At 38.2% G+C, this 21154-nt stretch overlaps 1 long non-coding RNA gene across 2 annotated transcripts; it reads left to right on the forward strand.

Moving 5' to 3' along the window:
- The first annotated feature begins 896 nt into the window (after positions 1-896).
- Positions 897-14470, forward strand: LOC121958417 (uncharacterized). 2 transcript variants are annotated; one of them, XR_006106847.2, is made up of 5 exons: positions 897-1613; positions 2341-2479; positions 6454-6571; positions 12496-12646; positions 14042-14470. It is a non-coding gene; the product is annotated as an uncharacterized LOC121958417 (long non-coding RNA). The 2 variants fall into 2 exon arrangements; XR_006106848.2 differs by having other exon boundaries at positions 898-1559.
- Positions 14471-21154: the final 6684 nt, after the last annotated feature.

A 21154-nucleotide genomic window follows, 5' to 3' on the forward strand; every position in this document is an offset into this window, starting at 1 on the left:
AGCTTTTGAGTTGCTGCTTGGTACATCTTGTAACTTTTGGAAAGAGGCAGGCTAGCTGTTTCCCTGTTTCCAGTCTTTATGTGATGCTAAGCTGTTTTGAGAATTGCTTCTGTTTGAGCTGAATTGTTTTCTGTCCCATGATTTTGAATTGAAATGTTGTATAATTGAAATTTATGCTTGAACACTGAACTGTAGCCATACAATAAACATCCTTTAATGATGGACAGTGAGGTAGGCTAACATATTAGCGCCATAGGTCTTCAATGTAAAATATTTTGTGAAAGTATAAGAAATTACAAGGTTTTTTTTTTAATTAAAGATAATGACAAAGTAGACCTACTCTGTTTTGTGAAAAGTCTGACAATTGCAAGACTTATCTTATATTTGATGGTGGAAGTAACAAATTACATTTACTCTCCTTACTCACAACTTTGTTTTTTGTTTGCTTGTACTTTTTAACTATTTTTTAAAAATCCGTAATTTTACTTTTTGGATATTTTTCTAATCGACTATGGTTAGTATTATTTTACTTTGGCATAGTATTAAAAAAAGACTGAATTCACTTAATGCAGCACCTGGCCAGCACAGTAAGCTAATATGCTAAATGCTAAAATGCTCATGTTGGATCCTCTGGTGGTGACCTATGCCTTGCCTGAGCAACTTTACCTGTGAGGTGTGTGAGGACTTTTGCTGTTTGTAACAATAATCCCTGATGTAACTGCAGGGCTTCATTCAAGTCAAAACTTTTCAATTTGAGGAGAGCGGTGTGACGGAGAGGCCAAGTGGACTGATTATAGTGGAACAGGTAGGCTGAGTGGACTGGTTACACTGGGACAGAGAGGCTGAGGGGAATGGTTAAATTTTGCTTGGAGGGTGAACGGGGGGAAAAGTTGAACTTGAAGTGAGTACAAACTGGTTGTGGTGCAGAAATGGAAATGATTGTTGATTTAGAGGTAAGGGAACCTGTTGCTAATGTTTACTGTTATTTGATGCAATTTATTTTGTATCCTTGAGATGTTCTTAAATTTACAGCAACCCCCTTTGAATTATCTAAAATATCTAATGTAGCCCAGAGCAACTGAAATACTCAAAATGAATAAACGCTTTATCATAATATGCAGCATTTCATACAGTTGCACCTGAAATTAATACACTTTTGATTAAAATACACTTTAAATAAATATAATGATCTTTAGAATGATAGATTCATGTTTCAAACAGTTAAAAAGATAAGAAATGAAGTTCCTGTTGACAAACATAATAAAAAGCCAATAAAATCGAGTTTACGTTCATTGTAGCCAATCAAACGCTTCAGCCCGCCCCCCTGCTGTCCACTGATTGGTCTCGTTAGTAAAGGTGAAAGGGCATTGTAGTCTGAGCTAATCGCTTGATAAGGACAGAAACTTGACATTGAAGTGATAAAAAACTAAAGAAAAACACTGGAAAAACTCACTTGAAGTTTATGTTATGTTTTCCTGTGTTAGTTCATGTTTCATGTTGACAGTTGACAATGAAAAATGACAGTGTGGATGAGAAAGGAGAGAACGCCGTCCCTTTCGGTGAGTGGTCTGCGGCCTGAGGCTCTCCTTGCTAACCTGCTATTCATCGCCCTGGTGAGTCAGCATATTACTAGGTTGTAGCTAATTAGGAGATGGATCGGTTAGCCGCGATGCTAATTTTCGCTATGTTAAACTCCGTCGACTTGTGCTAAAACTGATAGCGGCCCAAAATGCTGCTAGCTGCAGTGGTATCTGCTCCTGTGTAAAATGTCAGTGGTTATGCTAACAGTGTTAGTGACTTGAAAACTGAAACTGAAAGGGGTTTAAGAGATCCTGCTGACAAGCAGACATGTTTTGTCATCATGGTGTGTTGAGGAAACTGTTGTGTATTGTGTTTTGATGTATTTATTGCACCATTTGAGTTAAATGCTTCAGCTGGCTATATGAAAGTTACTAGTAGATTTCTACTGTTAGTGCTATTTCCACAGTTCATAAGGGGTTTAACAGTATTTGAAATGTGCATAGTATTTCTACACTTCATGAGTTTAAAAATATAGTAAAGGTGAATTAGTGACTAAAAGTTATGTTTATTTATTTGTGTTTTTATTTTGTTTCTGAACTGCAATTGAGTTTTTACTGAAAGAATAAGCTCTCTAAACTGCTTATTTTCACTGATTGTGGATGAATTTAAATTTCAAAATAGAAGTGAACTACCTATGTTGTACTATAGAAGTTTGTGAGTAATAATGGAGCACTGAATTTATTTCATGAGCTTTATCCTATGATCAGCAATGCTCATAAAATTAGTATAAAGGTAATTTTATTTTAACTTTATTTATAGGTCAAGGTTTTTTGGTGAGTTGGAGACCTCTTAAGCTGAGCCAAGACGTTGGAGGGAGATCTTGGAGCCCACATTGGGAGATTCAGAGACTTGAGAGGATTTCAGAGATTACAGAGAGAGATGTTTCCAGTACTGGATGGTGAGCCTAGCCCAAAGAGATATCGAACCACCTGCCTGCTGTAAGAGGGCTGCAAACTAATTAACACTCACACACTCCGTCCCTTCTTCAAGTGTGGTAGGACTGAACTGTACACACACACACATACTTTTCCCGCGACAGCATACCCACCTGGCTTCATCCTGGTTCCAGGGCATTCAGAACAACAATACAATACCCGCTACTTCTGAATCTGGTCCAAAACCCTTATAGTTAACTTTTATTGTTTATTTTCTAATATTTTCCTTCATAGCAGCAAACACTGGTAAAGTAATAGAACTTTTACTTATGCTTCCCACCTCTGGTTACATTGCAAATTGAAATGGCGATTTCAATTTGCTGAAAGTGTACAAATCAGATAATATGCTAGAAAAGGTACATTTAAGTATTGCGAGAAAAGAATTAAGATATTAGATATCATTAATTCCATTAGAAGTGATTCAAGAGACAATTAAATCAGAGTTAATGGCACTTGGTAATTTTTTAATTTAACAAATGAGGCATTTATCCCACAAAGCCCAGTAATTACAGGCTTGGTTCTGTCTGACTGCTCAAGTTGAACGCTGTGCTGACATTTTAAAATGATGTCATCAAAGTTAAGGAGATGCCAATCAAGCACGGGCATACACACCGACACAATTCTAATAAGAGTACCAATCAGTATACATTTAAGCACAGTGTGTATGCTGTCAACCTGCAATAGAAAACAAAGTGCGTTATAAAATGCATAAGGTCTTCACATTCTGAATGTCAGTCACCCTGCTATCCACTAGCCCTTGACTTATCTCAATCTTATGAATACACCACTTCAGGTGGGTCAAAAATGACCCACCTCAACTAAACCCCTAAAATAAAGCAGCTTGATTGAATTTTAAACCCCAAATCTATTTTGCATTAAGAAACAACCTGCCATTCATCACAAACTTTGTGAATATCTAGGTTTTCCCTCATCACAGAGCAGAAAGACTGCATTCAGTCAGTGGAATCCACTCATTTTTATTACAACACACCTGTCATAATTGTTTTCTTTACTACAGAATAGATTTATGATTATTACTATTATTATTATAATTGTTATTATTGCTAAGGGTATTGCATAGGTGTAAACATAATTTTTTAGTAAGATATATAATTTGTGTAGCCCAAGAAAGAAAGAAATGTGTAAGAAATGTGTAAAAAGTAGTTTTGAATGCATTTTATTATAGGGAAACAATAGCAATCTTTAGAAACATAGTGTATTATACTGTACAATGTGGACAGTATGCAAGTTTGTGTGCATGGACTTTGCAGATGTATTTGTGTGTGTGTGTGTGTGTGTGCATATGTGTATGAACAAAGGCACTGTTTCATGTTTCTTATGTTGGGGTCATTCTAGAAGGCAAAAGGTAGCTTTATTTATTATTTTTTCTTAAAAATCCTGATGCTGGCTCTCCTCCCTCTCTTCGTCCAGCACTTTCAGTTTCGTTTCTCCCCTCTGGTCTGACTGGCAGCTCGGTGTATGCCAATGATGAAAATCCTCTCGCAGTCTGCTGCATTCAGTTCCAGACCTACACAACTTTTTTCAGTGTGGATAAGCGTTTCTCTATTGTAGGAAAGTTGTGTTTCAGCAGAAGGGGTCATGAAGTTGAAAAAAAAAATAGGAAAATAAAGCAAAAAATAGCATAAATTTGAGGAGCTACTGGCTGCTGCATCTGCATGCGCTGCCGAAAAAGGAAAAGTCATCAAATTTGAAATTGAAAACGGATAATTTGGGGAGTTTTATATGCTGTTAAACATAGTGGTGGGTCATTTTTGATCCCTAAGATGATGTAAGGGCTAAAGACAAAGCATTTCAGTCTCATCCTCACTTCAGATAAGAAGTGTAAGATGACCAGCAGGCACAAGTGCCCTGCTGCCTGCACAGAGGAGGTGATGCCGGTCAGCAAGTGCACACTGTCTGTGTGTCAGTGTTGGAATCTGTCCTCCTTCTGTCTTCTGATCCCCTGACTGGTGCCATGAACACTGTCAGGATGAATGAGCCTTAGCATTTGCTCAATTCTCTGCCCTCGCTGCTGCTTGTCTGTCAGCCCGTCTGCCCGTCTCTCTTACTCTCCATCATCCTCAGCCCTCGCCCCCGTCTTCTTCCTTCCTTCAAAAAGAAAAAAGATGCATACTTAACATTTCGAGGTGGAAAGATGATTTCAGTCTCTGTGTTAATGTCATGTGAAGCTGATGAGATGAACAGACAGGGAAAAAAAGGTGAGAAAGGCAAAGAGAAGTATTTTGAGAAGCAGAGCCCGAGGGTGAGATGAGTCACCCCGCCCTCCCAAATGCGCTGGACTCAATGGGGTCTCACACAGCCCGCGGACACACACACACACATCCGTTCCGCCTCTCCCACACACCGTCCTTGTGCTCTCGCTCTGCTCCACACTCAAACTTTCATCCACGCACGGGTGCGCACACTTGAACGCACAAGGGCTGCACTCAACCTGTCAACGCCACAAAGTGCTATTGTGGCGCTCCCCCTGAGTCATCATCCGCAGTGTGACCAAATGTAATCTAATGATGCACCACATGACCATGAAGCACAAAATATTACATCTGCCCAAGTCCCTTTGATTAGCAAAAATGAGCCTCTCCCGCTCTTGTAGCTTTCATTTTCAGCCACATTAAACCGTGAATATCATTCTATTGAGTCTAATCCTCAGGGAGAATTTTTTTGCTCTGAGTTATGTAACACACACACACACACACACACACACACACACACACACACACACACACACACACACACACACACAGAGGGCAAGCACAATCATGCCTCTATTTTTCTCTATAAACCTATCACAGACAGTAGCATCACATCACATGCAGCTTCCTCACGAGGAAGCCGTCGAAGTACGGCGATAGATGTACTGAACACTGCCGGTCCTCAGGCTGCACTAGAGTTCAGCACAGTCACTCATGTATCCACTGTATGAACCCTGGATGCAGTCATCGCATTGAGCTCTTCTCTGACCCATCCTACGGCGCCGTGCGCTGTCACAGATATGCACAGCGGACTGGTCGGAGGCAGCGCAGCGACCCGCAACGGATGCCCTTCATTACGCCTGCCTTTGGAGAAGTTGTGGTTCAGGGTGAAAAAGTCAAATCCACAGTCTTCTTCCTTCTTTGTTTGGTATTTGGTGCCTTAAAGCCTGTCTAAGGATGATGTGGGATTGCTTTTGCTCTGAGGTGTGGCGTCGGCCTGCAGGGAGAACTACTGTGTTGGAAGTTGGGAAGAAAACAAGCTGTCTTCTTACCTCAGTCCTGCAGAGCCTGGAGACACACTCCTCCAAGCCAAACACTGTACAAATACTGTGTGTGTGTGTGTGTGTGTGTGTATGTTCCTGGCCTTCCTGTCCGGCCGTTTTCCCTCCATCCTCCTACCAACTGCTTCAACTTCCTGTGCCCTTGTTGAATCTTATTAAGTGGGTCAGAGTATATTGTGGTAGATATTTGATCAGTCGTTGAGTGGATCTATAGATTTCAGTAACACTTAAGCACTTGACAAACTGCTGGACCCCTCCCCTGACCAGCAATTGTCCAATCATTGGATACGTTTACATGCACAGTTGATGCACAGTCGAGCCATAGTTATCGTTCAATAAGGCTATTTAATTGGACTTACTGACACTATCCTTGTCCCAGTATTCAAGCACCGGGGGAAAACTGAATTATTGACAGAAGTATGTCCGACACTGCCGCGTTGGTGGCGATATGCCCCCTTTCAGCTAGTTGCTATTGAACCTCTCCCAGTTGACCTATCATGTCACCTAGCAAAGAAGTTAGCAGAAGCAAACGGGTTGCATGTCTTACGGTGAAAACATAGATCATTTTTTGGAGCTGTGCATTCCTCAAGTACTGTACTGCTTTTTTTGTGGATACCTTCGTCTTATTTTGTTTTCTGTCCTTCTTCTTTTGATTTTTTTCAGCTTTCTTCTCGGAATTTATGCTGTGTGATGTTCGTGTCAAAGCCTGGCGTGGGGACTGTGGAGCATGCTCAGAATGCCGAGGCCAGTTCTGGTCCAGTTGAGGCGTATGCAAGAGAGGGTAAGTCAACCGCCAAGCGCATTATCAAAGTGTTCAAGTTCGACTTTGAGAAATTCAACTCACAACTAACAGTTCAACTAACAGTTTTAGTCACAAAATAATAATTCGACTTATTTGATTCATCAACTCCTCCTTCGACTCCACAATATGTATCAGAAGTAACCCTTTAAAAATGTGGGCAAATTAATTTCATTTCTTTTAAAAACATGGAAGGCAGTGAGCAACTTAACAACAACGTTGCCAAAAAACAAGAAGCTATTAAAAATTTGCGAGAAAATTACCGTAATTAAGCAAAAAAAGAAAAAGAAAAAACAAGAAAATAACCTTAATAAAGTTCAGAAAATTTAAAAAAAGTTAAAAAAAAAAAACATTTCTGTAACATAATTTTACACATATAAATATTATAAACCCATTTGCTAGACATTTTTCCATAGTCATTTGGTATGTTTTAATAATTGACACCCCCTTTTTAAAACAAATTTTCAGGTCATTTTCTTCATCAGCTTCGATGAATTTCTTACATTCCTGGCCAAGTTGGTCATTACATTTTTCTCTGTGTTTTTAAAGAAATTAAACCAATTTACTCAAATTTAAAAGCCTTAAATAGCTTGTGAAAGGCATCTGAAGGCATGGCGAGAAAACTGGTGTCCAGCCAGGTTTTAAAGGGTTTAAGGAGAAATTTTTAATTCACTTTTTAAACAGTTTAAAAAAAAATGACTAATAAATCCACCTTGTACTGTATTCTAACATCGGGTAAATATACTGGTTGCTAAGCTATTATGGGCACAGCAGGGCAGTCAAGTTTGATTTTCTTTACATCCAAGTGTTGAGTATCGGGCAAGCAGCAACCTCTGGAGCTGAAAGATGGAAAAGTGCCAGAACCTGCAGTTCCTCTAATGGCCACTTGAGGCTGGCCCCAAAAGTGAGTTGGTCCCCATAGACGACGTGTTGACATGACCAACTTTACAGCAGAAATAAACATGTTTACAGCCTGGTACAAAAAACGGTTTTGGTCTCTGTTTATAATAACGATACAGGGCTGAAATTTTATATAACTCACCTGTTTAAACGTTATTAAGGCTTTTAGTTCTGCATAATTAAGAGCGTGGGAGCTTTGAGTGACAGGTGGGTGCCATCCGTTGACAAGTCACTAACACGGCAACAATGTTGATTATGTAACTTAACCATGGCATAACCCAGATTCACAGACTGGAGGCATTGCTGTTGCTACATTGTGTTTTCAGTTTGTTGTATCAGTTAAGTGTATCGTTGGTTTTCTTGAAATCTATTGATCAGTTTTTGGCTCTTCTAAAAGACCCCTGTGAAGAGTTGGATGTTCAGTTTTTGTGGTATGGGCCTAAATTTAGTTTTAAGGGTTTTAAGCCTGTTTTGGGGGTTTTAACTGCTGGAGAAGTTTGCCTTGAGAGCTTTGTGCCAAAAAAGGACGTCTTGGTTAAGGTTAGGAAAAAAAAAACAAACGTGGTTTGTGTAGAAATGAATAGAGTTCTGCCAAAAAAGCCCTCTAGACAAACTTCTCACATTTGTTTTTGCCAGTAAAAATAAGCATAGCATTAGCATTACCAGTGCTAATCATAGCTGTAAATACAGCATTCATACAAAAACATTACCTGAAAATCCATTAAGAAAAATTAAGTTATAAAACAAGGCCAGCAAGACTTTATATATTTAATTATGATAACTATGAATAGTTTTTCCCTCGCTTTCTTCTTTTTTCCCTTAACATTTTCCCTACCTCTTTTAAGAAATAATTTTCTAAATCTGCTAATTTCTTGCAATTTATGGAACATTTCTTACTTATTTGCGTAATGCCATTTCCCATTATTTTAAAGAAATCTAACCAATGTGTTCAGGGTTCAAATACTTGTGAAAGGTGTATGAAAGCAGTACTAGGAAAGTGCTCCAGGTTTCAAAGGAGTTAAAAAATGACTACAAACAATCGATTGTTCAATCTGACACTGTAATCATATGTAAACTGTATTATGGGTAATGTGAGAACTCAAAACTTGACAAGTGTAACAACAGTAGCAAAAAGGGGGTGGGGTCAGTTGTCAGCTGAGATGAGAACAATAGCCATGTAGAGCGTGTTGCATTTTCCCCTGTACCTTTTTTAAATCACACCCGTCTGCATACATGTGACAATGGCTTGGTTGCTTTGTTTTGATACCTCCATGACATGACATGAACCGTGTAGGTACTTTGTAAGCTCTGTGAGATCAGAATAATTGTAACAGGAACAGATTCTCCTGCACTCAACGTGCAAACTAAATCTTCTGCGTATGTTGATGGGTAAAGATATCTAAATGGTTGTATGAATGTTTGCTGTAACACAAAGAAAATGGTATTATATTTAGTAGATACTCCAATGCACAACTGTGTTTATTAGTTGGCTGAAGGAAGCTGAGAATGAGCACAGATCTAATTCTTTAAAATAAATAAGCTGAAGATAGGATGCTACATTATTCATATGAAGTTCAGACAATTCATTTGGATTGTTCAGTTGTATGTTTGCCTGCTGAGTCACACTGATGCCTTACTTAACTGATCGGCAATTACTGGGCCAATCACCTTATATTAAGCATTACTGAGGCTCCACTTTGCAGAGAGCTCCTGACTGTAAGCCTCTTATGAATGTGTGCTGCGTCCCATGTGCACTATACTGCTGAGCATGTTAGGGGAGTGATTTCAAGTTTTCCCTCACCGTTGCATGATGTATTACTTTCAGCTTCAGGCTAAGCTGTTAGTAATTTATGTTCCTGAATCATGAAATGATAAAAAAGAGTTCCCATTCCTTTTTATACAATCCTTTTTTTTTTTTTTTAACCACATTCACACACATTAGTCAGCTCCATACTTAATGAGAATTAGAAAATTAGCTGCCTCTGATTATATCAAATGCCTCCGTCAATTCAAGCCGCTACAATCTATATTTTTTATATTAGTAATACATCAAATGACTTAGTCATGTAGAGTGGATACTCAACTTACAGCCCGCGGGCCCTAACTGATTTACAATAAAAATAAAGTCATTCACACAGGGAGTTGTTTTTGTGTTTTTATTATACATAAGGTATCAGAGTGCATAAGGAAGCATCAAAAAAGAGTTTGTTAATCAAAAAAAGTGACAGTAGAGGATCCCTCTGCATGCCGCGACAGAGGTCCTAACTAAGCCCCTAATGCCCCAAAATCCAGATAACGTTCTGAACGTTCCTAAAATCCTAGAAATGTCCTTAAATCCTAAAAAAAGTCTGAAAATCCTAGCATTGCCTAAAATCCAAGAAATGTCCTAAAATTCTTAGGTTTTTCAGTTCTAGAAACATATATGGGGCTGCTGCGACAGGCCCCTGGCCTTCTATCATTTTGCAAAAGTGGCCCCCAAGCAAAACATGTTGAGTATCCCCAAATAGCACCACTCAAAGTGAACAACCACGACTAAATTATAATCTGATTCTGCCATTCCCTCTCAATTTTTAGCCTAACTTAGCCTCTTTTTTTTCTTTCCAGCATAAAAATTCTACCCTTAACAAACACTCTTAACAGCTTTTTCAGCAGCAGGCAGCTTTATTTAAAGAGAAAGTTCTGATATGCCCACTGTATCCTACCTGTCCAGCACCACACAATGCCTTACAGGTAATATTAGCAATTAGCTAGTGAAGAAATTTAAACGTCAAGCAGCTGACGAGCCGTCTGTTTTTTTCACAGGAGCTGGTGGAGACCAAAACAGAGCTAAAAAGAGAATAAATGTGGACTTATGTTCGTAAGGTAGCTAGAAACATGATTGCTACTCAGTGTTCTGTGTCTGCTACTTTTGCCATAATAATAATAATAATAATAATAATAATAATAATAATAATAAATAAAAAGATAAATAATGATAATAGTAATGTGTTGTTCAGCTGGTTGCGGAGTTCTTCTGCCCCCCAAGAGGCCAGGAAATCTATTCATGCAGCTTTAACTATTTTCTATTTATGCATTATAGCCAATTCTGGTATTTCCATAGTGACAGGCACCCAGGAATTCCTGTGAAGGAAATCACACAAATTAAAAAGTTAATGAAGCTGTAAAAATGTAAATGCTATTATAATCTACTGCATTTGTTGGATCAGTAACTGTGATGTGATTAGTGCAAATGAAACAGCTATGCTTGACTCTGCTAAGAGGAGAAAGTAGATATAGTAGCTGTGTACTACTTTTCATAAATAACCTCTAACACTGGCTTTGAGGCAGTAAAGTGTTTTAAATTGTGGATGTTTAAATCCATCACTAATAGAGTGTCTACAGCTCAGAGCAAATGCTTTCCACAACTATGACCCACATAAACAAACCCAACTCAAATCAGCATTTTGAGCCACTATTGCCATCACTTGCCCAGAGTTGGAAAAGTGTGTTATTGACCCATGAGTGGCTCCAAAACTCATCATTTAATGTGAACTGCTGTGGGGAAGGGTTGGTTAGGAGAAGCTCTGCTGATGCTGATAGTTAGTGCCTCAGCCAAAGTTTGATGTTTGAATCTCATTCAAGGCCTTGAGGTCTTGACTCTGGAGCTAAAGTAATGGGAGCCGCTGGCCTCAGGTTCACCATGACCCAGATCTGTCTGTATGTTGCCTGGACAGTGTTGGAGGATTGGAGGAGGACTCAAGAGAAGACGGACGGGTGACGTGAAACACTGGCTGAGGAGTAAAAAAGGTCATGCGGACTATTGAGTTAAACTGAATAAAAAATTCACGCCAATTTGATTCTCAGATCCCATCCTGTTTGGAATCAAGAAACGTGTGAGCAAAGAGTTTTACCCAATACCAACATAAAAAGTAGTATAGTATAAATACTCCTTTCACAAGAAATGAATCCAGTCAGTGTTTGTGCAGCAGTTACTGTATAACTTACCTCAGCCTCGCTCAGAATCTGCTCTTGATTTCAAGGAAGACAATGATCAGTGAGACTGTGTCCAACGCTCTGGTGGCCAATAAACAGAGGGGACATTTTTCACCTGGAGATTCTCAAGTATTTAATTGTTGTTGTTTTTTTTATTTATCATTTTGATAATGTACTATACTATGACTTAAAGAAAAAATGTTTTAGTTACATACTAAATGACTTTTTTATGCTATTGTGGACGGTGTACTACAGTATTGCTTTTTTTGTTATTTTGGACAACATACTAAGACTTTTTTATGCTATTTAGGACAACATACCATGGTATGCCCTTTTATCCAATTTTGGACAGCATACTATAGTAGGACTTTTCAATGCTATTTTGGATGACATACTCAAATAATGCTTTTTGATACTATTTTGAGCGTAAAGCTTTATTCTGGTATTTTTGAGGACATACTATACTTTAAATCATTTACGCTACTTTGGCCAACATAATATATTATGATTTTTTTCATACTATTTTGGATGACATACTGTACATTGACTTTTTTATGCTATTTTGGTTGACATACTATTCTATGACTTTTTTAATGCCATGAAGACATGCTAAACTAGGACTTTTGAATGCTAATTTGGACTACATTTTGTAATGTTAATTTTTTTTAATGTTTTTTTTAATGAAAAACTACATGACTTTTTTTTTGCTATTTTAGACGATATACTCGGATTTCTTAATGATATTTTGTACAACCGACTATACTATGACTTAGATGCCATGTTTGACAACAAACAAAAGTTAGACTTCATTCATTCATTTATTGTCCGTAACCGCTTGTCCCCGTAGGGGTCGCGGGGGGACTTGGAGCCTATCCCAGCTTGCATTGGGTGAGAGGTGGGGTACACGCCTGGACAGGTCACCAGATGGCAGGGCTGCCACATATAGACAGACAACGATTCACGCTAACATTCACACCTACAATTTGCCTGCAATTTAGAGTATTTAAGTAACCTAACCTGCATGTCTTTGGCAGGTAGCCGGAGAACCTGGAGAGAACCCACGCTGACATGGGAGAACATGCAAACTCAAGGTCCGAACCTCGCCCCAACCTGGATTCAGATCGCGGACCCTTTTGCTATGAAGCATCAGTGCTAACCACCACACCACCTCGGCGCCCAAAAAAGGTAGGCTTGTTCATCTCATATTGAACCACATACTAAACTGTAACCTTTTTTGTTTTGTTTTTTGCTAATTTGGACCAAATAGTATAGCATGAGTTTTTATGCAGTTGTGAACGAAATAGTGCAGTATGACTTTTTTTGTGTGTTTTTTTGCAGGACAAACTTAAGTATGACTTTTTCATACTAATTTAAACAAAATGATATGCTATGATTTTTTCATGATGTTTAGAACGACAGTCTGCTATGACAATTTTTTAGTTTTTTTGGATTACATACTATACTATGATGTTTTTGATCAATTTTTGACGACATACCATACTATGATCAGGGTTTTCCCCAGTGCACTGTAGGCCCTGCAGGCTGACACGCCTGACCTGACCCCCTGCAGGGACAAGCATTGTTTCTTTTTCTTGTTTTAAAGAGCTTTATAGACTCCAGTCACAGTGGGGCAGTTGGGTAGAGGGAATGTAAATATTTTGAAAGCTCAACGGCGATATCGCCTAGTCAATGTGAATACAGCTGACAGGGTTCGCATTACACATTGGTTTTCGGGGGAGCCCCATTTTTCGGTGCGCACCACTACTGAAACATCACATGTACATGCATACAGTGTGCGGCAGCATGTGGTCAATAACAGGGTACAGTGAAAAAGACTCTACTAATACCACTGAACGCAGTTCATACCGCCAGTAACATTTCATAGACACAATAACAACAACTGATGAATCATGCAAGAGCTTTAATAACCTAATCGGAGAAAAACAAGGTAAGGCACAGGTAAAATCTCTCTGCTTCTGATACACAACACTTCAAGAACAACACATCACTGGAACAAAAAAGCTGAGCATTATTTAGCAAACTTGTTGATAACCAAAACAAAATAAAACAGCTGGTTTTATGAGTTTTTTAATTACAAAATGTACTATGTCATTTTTATCAATTTGTGGACAACATACCATACTATTATCATCTTGTCAATTTTTGGATTACATACTGAAATATGACGTTTTGATCAACTTTTGGACAACAAACTGTACTTTAAGGTTTTTATTATTTTGTGAACGACATACTATGTTTTAATCATTTTTTTGACAACATACTAAACTACTTTTTTCTCAATTTTTGAACATGCTAAACTTCGTTTTTCTCAATTTTGAACGACATACTATACTATGTTGTTTTTAATAATATTGGGACAACATACTGTAGTATGACGTATTATGATTTCCTGAACGACATATTGCACTATCAGGTTTGCATCACTTTTTGGACAACATACTACACTATGACATTTTTTGGATTTTTTGGACATACTGTGATATGTGATGTGTGATATACTGTGATGCCCCTTGGACACTAACCAGTTTCTTTTTCACTTGTGTGTGCTCCATCTTTCAGGATCTCATATCGGATTGGCTGCACCCACCTCGTATGGGATTCACCTCACCTGCCACCAGTCTCTGTAAGCCTGCCAGTTCCAAGATGGCTCTCTCTCTCTCTCTTGTGGAAGGCTCGTGCCTCTCAGGCACCCAACATGATTTTATTTGATTTGTTTGTTCAGCCCTTTGTTACATTATGATTTAAGTTGGTATCACACACTTCATGCATTCAACACACACACCTCACCACTGACTACTGACCTTTGGTTAGTAGTCTTAGTTTGTTTTTATTGTGTTTCCTTTAATTAAAAATAGTTTCAATTTAAATGCTTACTGTCTGGTTCTCCCTCTTTGGTATGCTCTTCAATGAGCTGGACATAACATAACATTTTCTATGATTTTTAGACAACATGTGATGTGATGATTGAATGATTTTATTTCAATGATAGACTGTAGGATGACGTTTTTATAAATTTTTGGACAACATACTATACTGTGAGATTTTCTGTGATTGTTTTACCATGGTATATTACGGTATTTTGTCATTTTTGACATTTTTACCATACTATAGCCTTGCTTTTCGGTCATTTTTTCAACATGCGTTATTTTGGTGTTGTTGGTTTTTTTTAACATTCTATGCTATGACGTGTCTTGGCACACTATTTTATGCTGTGTTGAGGTGTTTTCAGCTTTTTTTGGGACATGCCATTTTTGACTTTTTTTGACATACTATAGCCTTGCCTTTTTGGTCATTTTTTCAACATGCGTTATTATGTGTTTTTTGACTTTTTTTGCAACATTCTATGCTATGGCGTGTCTTGGCACACTATTTTATGCTGTTTAGAGGTTTTTCAGCTTTTTTTGGGACATGCCATTTTTGACTTTTTTTGACATACTATAGCCTTGCCTTTTTGGTCATTTTTTCAACATGCATTATTTTGGTGGTTTTGGCCATTTTTGCAACACTCTATGCTATGGTGTGTCTTGGCACAATATTTTATGCTGTTTTGAGGTTTTTCAGCTGTTTTTGGGACATGTAATTTTTGACATTTTTTGCCATACTATAGCCTTGCCTTTTCGGTCATTTTTTCAACATGCATCATTTTGGTGTTTTTGGCCGTTTTTGCAACATTCTATGCTATGGCGTGTCTGGGCACACTATTTTATGCTGTTTTGAGGTTTTTTCAGCTGTTTTTGGGACATGTCATTTTTGACATTTTTTGCCATACTATAGCCTTGGCTTTTCGGTCATTTTTTCAACATGCGTTATTATGGGTTTTTTGGCCGTTTTCGCAACATTGTGTGCTATGGCGTGTCTTGGCACAGTATTTTATGCTGTTTTGAGATTTTTTCAGCTGTTTTAGAGACATATTATTTTTTGCCATACTATAGCCTTGCCTTTTTGGTCATGTTTTCAACATGCATTATTTTGCTGTTTTTGCCCGTTTTTGCAGCATTCTATGCTATGGCGTGATTTGGCAGGCTATTTTATGCTGTTTTGAGGTGTTTTCAGCTGATTTTGGGACATGTCATATTTTGAGATTTTTGCCATACTATAGCCTTGACTTTTTGGTCATTTTTTCAACATGCATTATTTTGCTGTTTTTGCCCGTTTTTGCAGCAATCTATGCTATGGCGTGATTTGGCAGGCTATTTTATGCTGTTTTGAGGTGTTTTCAGCTGTTTTTGGGACGTGTCATATTTTGAGATTTTTGCCATACTATAGCCTTGCCTTTTCGGTCATGTTTTCAACATGCATTATTTTGCTGTTTTGGCTGTTTTTGCCATGTTCTTTGCTATGGCGTGATTTGGCAGGCTATTTTATGCTGTTTTGAGGTGTTTTCAGCTGTTATTGGGACGTGTCATATTTTGAGATTTTTGCCATACTATAGCCTTGCCTTTTCGTTCATTTTTTCAACATGCATTATTTTGCTGTTTTTGGCTGTTTTAACCATGTTCTTTGCTATGGTGTGATTTGGCACGCTAATTTATGCTGTTTTGAGGTGTTTTCAGCTGTTTTTGGGACGTGTCATATTTTGAGATTTTAGCCATACTATAGCCTTGACTTTTTGGTCATTTTTTCAACATGCATTATTTTGCTGTTTTTGGCTGTTTTTGCCATGTTCTTTGCTATGGCGTGATTTGGCAGGCTATTTTATGCTGTTTTGAGGTGTTTTCAGCTGTTTTTGGGACGTGTCATATTTTGAGATTTTTGCCATACTATAGCCTTGCCTTTTCGGTCATGTTTTCAACATGCATTATTTTGCTGTTTTTGCCCGTTTTTGCAGCAATCTATGCTATGGCGTGATTTGGCAGGCTATTTTATGCTGTTTTGAGGTGTTTTCAGCTGATTTTGGGACGTGTCATATTTTGAGATTTTTGCCATACTATAGCCTTGCCTTTTCGGTCATGTTTTCAACATGCATTATTTTGCTGTTTTTGGCTGTTTTTGCCATGCTCTTTGCTATGGCGTGATTTGGCAGGCTATTTTATGCTGTTTTGAGGTGTTTTCAGCTGTTTTTGGGATGTGTCTTATTTTGAGATTTTTGCCATACTATAGCCTTGCCTTTTCGGTCATGTTTTCAACATGCATTATTTTGCTGTTTTGGCTGTTTTGCCATGCTCTTTGCTATGGCGTGACTCGGCATGCTATTTTATGCTGTTTTGAGGTGTTTTCAGCTGTTTTTGGGACACGCCATTTTTGACTTACTTTGCCATACTATAGCCTTGCCTTTTTGATCATTTTTTCAACATGCATTATTTTGCTGTTTTTGGCTGTTTTTGCCATGCTCTTTGCTATGGCGTGATTTGGCAGGCTATTTTATGCTGTTTTGAGGTGTTTTCAGCTGTTTTGTGTATGTGTCTTATTTTGAGATTTTTGCCATACTATAGCCTTGCCTTTTCGGTCATGTTTTCAACATGCATTATTTTGCTGTTTTTGGCTGTTTTTGCCATGCTCTTTGCTATGGCGTGATTTGGCAGGTTATTTTATGCTGTTTTGAGGTGTTTTCAGCTGTTTTTGGGACGTGTCTTATTTTGAGATTTTTGCCATACTATAGCCTTGCCGTTTCGGTCATTTTGTCAACATCCATTATTTTGCTGTTTTTGCCCGTTTTTGCAGCATTCTATGCTATGGCGTGATTTGGCAGGCTATTTTATGCTGTTTTGAGGTGTTTTCAGCTGTTTTTGGGACGTGTCATATTTTGAGATTTTTGCCATACTATAGCCTTGCCTTTTCGGTCATTTTTTCAACATGCATTATTTTGCTGTTTTGTCCGTTTTGCAGCATTGTTTGCTATGGCGTGATTTGGCAGGCTATTTTATGCTGTTTTGAGGTGTTTTCAGCTGATTTTGGGACGTGTCATATTTTGAGATTTTTGCCATACTATAGCCTTGCCTTTTCGGTCATGTTTTCAACATCCATTATTTTGCTGTTTTTGCCCGTTTTTGCAGCATTCTATGCTATGGCGTGATTTGGCAGGCTATTTTATGCTGTTTTGAGGTGTTTTCAGCTGTTATTGGGACGTGTCATATTTTGAGATTTTTGCCATACTATAGCCTTGCCTTTTTGCTCATTTTTTCAACATGCATTCTTTTGCTGTTTTTGGCTGTTTTTGCCATGCTCTTTGCTATGGCGTGATTTGGCAGGCTATTTTATGCTGTTTTGAGGAGTTTTCAGCTGTTTTTGGGATGTGTCTTATTTTGAGATTTTTGCCATACTATAGCCTTGCCTTTTCGGTCATGTTTTCAACATGCATTATTTTGCTGTTTTTGGCCGTTTTTGCAGCATTCTATGCTATGGCGTGATTTGGCAGGCTATTTTATGCTGTTTTGAGGTGTTTTCAGCTGTTTTTGGGACGTGTCATATTTTGACAATTTTGCCATACTATAGCCTTGCCTTTTCGGTCATGTTTTCAACATGCATTATTTTGCTGTTTTGGCTGTTTTTGCCATGTTCTTTGCTATGGCGTGATTTGGCAGGCTATTTTATGCTGTTTTGAGGTGTTTTCAGCTGTTATTGGGACGTGTCATATTTTGAGATTTTTGCCATACTATAGCCTTGCCTTTTCGTTCATTTTTTCAACATGCATTATTTTGCTGTTTTTGGCTGTTTTAGCCATGTTCTTTGCTATGGTGTGATTTGGCACGCTAATTTATGCTGTTTTGAGGTGTTTTCAGCTGTTTTGGGGACGTGTCATATTTTGAGATTTTTGCCATACTATAGCCTTGCCTTTTCGGTCATTTTTTCAACATGCATTATTTTGCTGTTTTTGGCTGTTTTTGCCATGCTCTTTGCTATGGCGTGATTTGGCAGGCTATTTTATGCTGTTTTGAGGTGTTTTCAGCTGTTTTTGGGACGTGTCATATTTTGAGATTTTTGCCATACTATAGCCTTGCCGTTTCGGTCATTTTGTCAACATCCATTATTTTGCTGTTTTTGGCCGTTTTTGCAGCATTCTATGCTATGGCGTGATTTGGCAGGCTATTTTATGCTGTTTTGAGGTGTTTTCAGCTGATTTTGAGACGTGTCATATTTTGAGATTTTTGCCATACTATAGCCTTGCCTTTTCGGTCATGTTTTCAACATGCATTATTTTGCTGTTTTTGTCTGTTTTTGCCATGCTCTTTGCTATGGCGTGATTTGGCAGGTTATTTTATGCTGTTTTGAGGTGTTTTCAGCTGTTTTTGGGACGTGTCTTATTTTGAGATTTTTGCCATACTATAGCCTTGCCTTTTCGGTCATGTTTTCAACATGCATTATTTTGCTGTTTTTGGCTGTTTTTGCCATGCTCTTTGCTATGGCGTGATTTGGCAGGCTATTTTATGCTGTTTTGAGGTGTTTTCAGCTGTTTTTGGGACGTGTCATATTTTGAGATTTTTGCCATACTATAGCCTTGCCTTTTCGATCATTTTTTCAACATGCATTATTTTGCTGTTTTTGGCTGTTTTTGCCATGCTCTTTGCTATGGCGTGATTTGGCAGGCTATTTTATGCTGTTTTGAGGTGTTTTCAGCTGTTTTTGGGACGTGTCATATTTTGAGATTTTTGCCATACTATAGCCTTGCCTTTTCGGTCATGTTTTCAACATGCATTATTTTGCTGTTTTTGTGCGTTTTTGCAGTATTGTTTGCTATGGCGTGATTTGGCAGGCTATTTTATGCTGTTTTGAGGTGTTTTCAGCTGTTATTGGGACGTGTCATATTTTGAGATTTTTGCCATACTATAGCCTTGCCTTTTCGTTCATTTTTTCAACATGCATTATTTTGCTGTTTTTGGCTGTTTTAACCATGTTCTTTGCTATGGTGTGATTTGGCACGCTATTTTATGCTGTTTTGAGGTGTTTTCAGCTGTTTTGGGGACGTGTCATATTTTGAGATTTTGCCATACTATAGCCTTGCCTTTTCGATCATTTTTCAACATGCATTATTTTGCTGTTTTTGGCTGTTTTTGCCATGCTCTTTGCTATGGCGTGATTTGGCAGGCTATTTTATGCTGTTTTGAGGTGTTTTCAGCTGTTTTTGGGACGTGTCATATTTTGACAATTTTGCCATACTATAGCCTTGCCGTTTCGGTCATTTTGTCAACATCCATTATTTTGCTGTTTTTGGCTGTTTTTGCAGCATTCTATGCTATGGCGTGATTTGGCAGGCTATTTTATGCTGTTTTGAGGTGTTTTCAGCTGTTTTTGGGATGTGTCTTATTTTGAGATTTTTGCCATACTATAGCCTTGCCTTTTCGGTCATGTTTTCAACATGCATTATTTTGCTGTTTTTGGCTGTTTTTGCCATGCTCTTTGCTATGGCGTGATTTGGCAGGCTATTTTATGCTGTTTTGAGGTGTTTTCAGCTGTTTTTGGGACGTGTCATATTTTGACAATTTTGCCATACTATAGCCTGCCGTTTGGTCATTTTGTCAACATCCATTATTTTGCTGTTTTTGGCCGTTTTTGCAGCATTCTATGCTATGGCGTGATTTGGCAGGCTATTTTATGCTGTTTTGAGGTGTTTTCAGCTGTTATTGGGACGTGTCATATTTTGAGATTTTTGCCATACTATAGCCTTGCCTTTTCGGTCATGTTTTCAACATGCATTATTTTGCTGTTTTTGTCCGTTTTTGCAGCATTGTTTGCTATGGCGTGATTTGGCAGGCTATTTTATGCTGTTTTGAGGTGTTTTCAGCTGTTATTGGGACGTGTCATATTTTGAGATTTTTGCCATACTATAGCCTTGCCTTTTCGTTCATTTTTTCAACATGCATTATTTTGCTGTTTTTGGCTGTTTTAACCATGTTCTTTGCTATGGTGTGATTTGGCACGCTAATTTATGCTGTTTTGAGGTGTTTTCAGCTGTTTTGGGGACGTGTCATATTTTGAGATTTTTGCCATACTATAGCCTTGCCTTTTCGATCATTTTTTCAACATGCATTATTTTGCTGTTTTTGGCTGTTTTGCCATGCTCTTTGCTATGGCGTGATTTGGCAGGTTATTTTATGCTGTTTTGAGGTGTTTTCAGCTGTTTTTGGGACATGTCATATTTTGACAATTTTGCCATACTATAGCCTTGCCGTTTCGGTCATTTTGTCAACATCCATTATTTTGCTGTTTTTGCCCGTTTTTGCAGCATTCTATGCTATGGCGTGATTTGGCAGGCTATTTTATGCTGTTTTGAGGTGTTTTCAGCTGTTTTTGGGACGTGTCATATTTTGAGATTTTTGCCATACTATAGCCTTGCCTTTTCGGTCATGTTTTCAACATGCATTATTTTGCTGTTTTTGGCTGTTTTTGCCATGCTCTTTGCTATGGCGTGATTTGGCAGGCTATTTTATGCTGTTTTGAGGTGTTTTCAGCTGTTTTTGGGATGTGTCTTATTTTGAGATTTTTGCCATACTATAGCCTTGCCTTTTCGGTCATGTTTTCAACATGCATTATTTTGCTGTTTTTGGCTGTTTTTGCCATGCTCTTTGCTATGGCGTGATTTGGCAGGCTATTTTATGCTGTTTTGAGGTGTTTTCAGCTGTTTTTGGGACGTGTCATATTTTGACAATTTTGCCATACTATAGCCTTGCCGTTTCGGTCATTTTGTCAACATCCATTATTTTGCTGTTTTTGGCCGTTTTTGCAGCATTCTATGCT

The sequence above is a fragment of the Plectropomus leopardus genome, chromosome 19, assembly GCF_026936395.1.
Source record: "Plectropomus leopardus strain MGB_pleo_1.0 chromosome 19, ASM2693639v1, whole genome shotgun sequence".
Classification (NCBI taxonomy): domain Eukaryota; kingdom Metazoa; phylum Chordata; class Actinopteri; order Perciformes; family Serranidae; genus Plectropomus; species Plectropomus leopardus.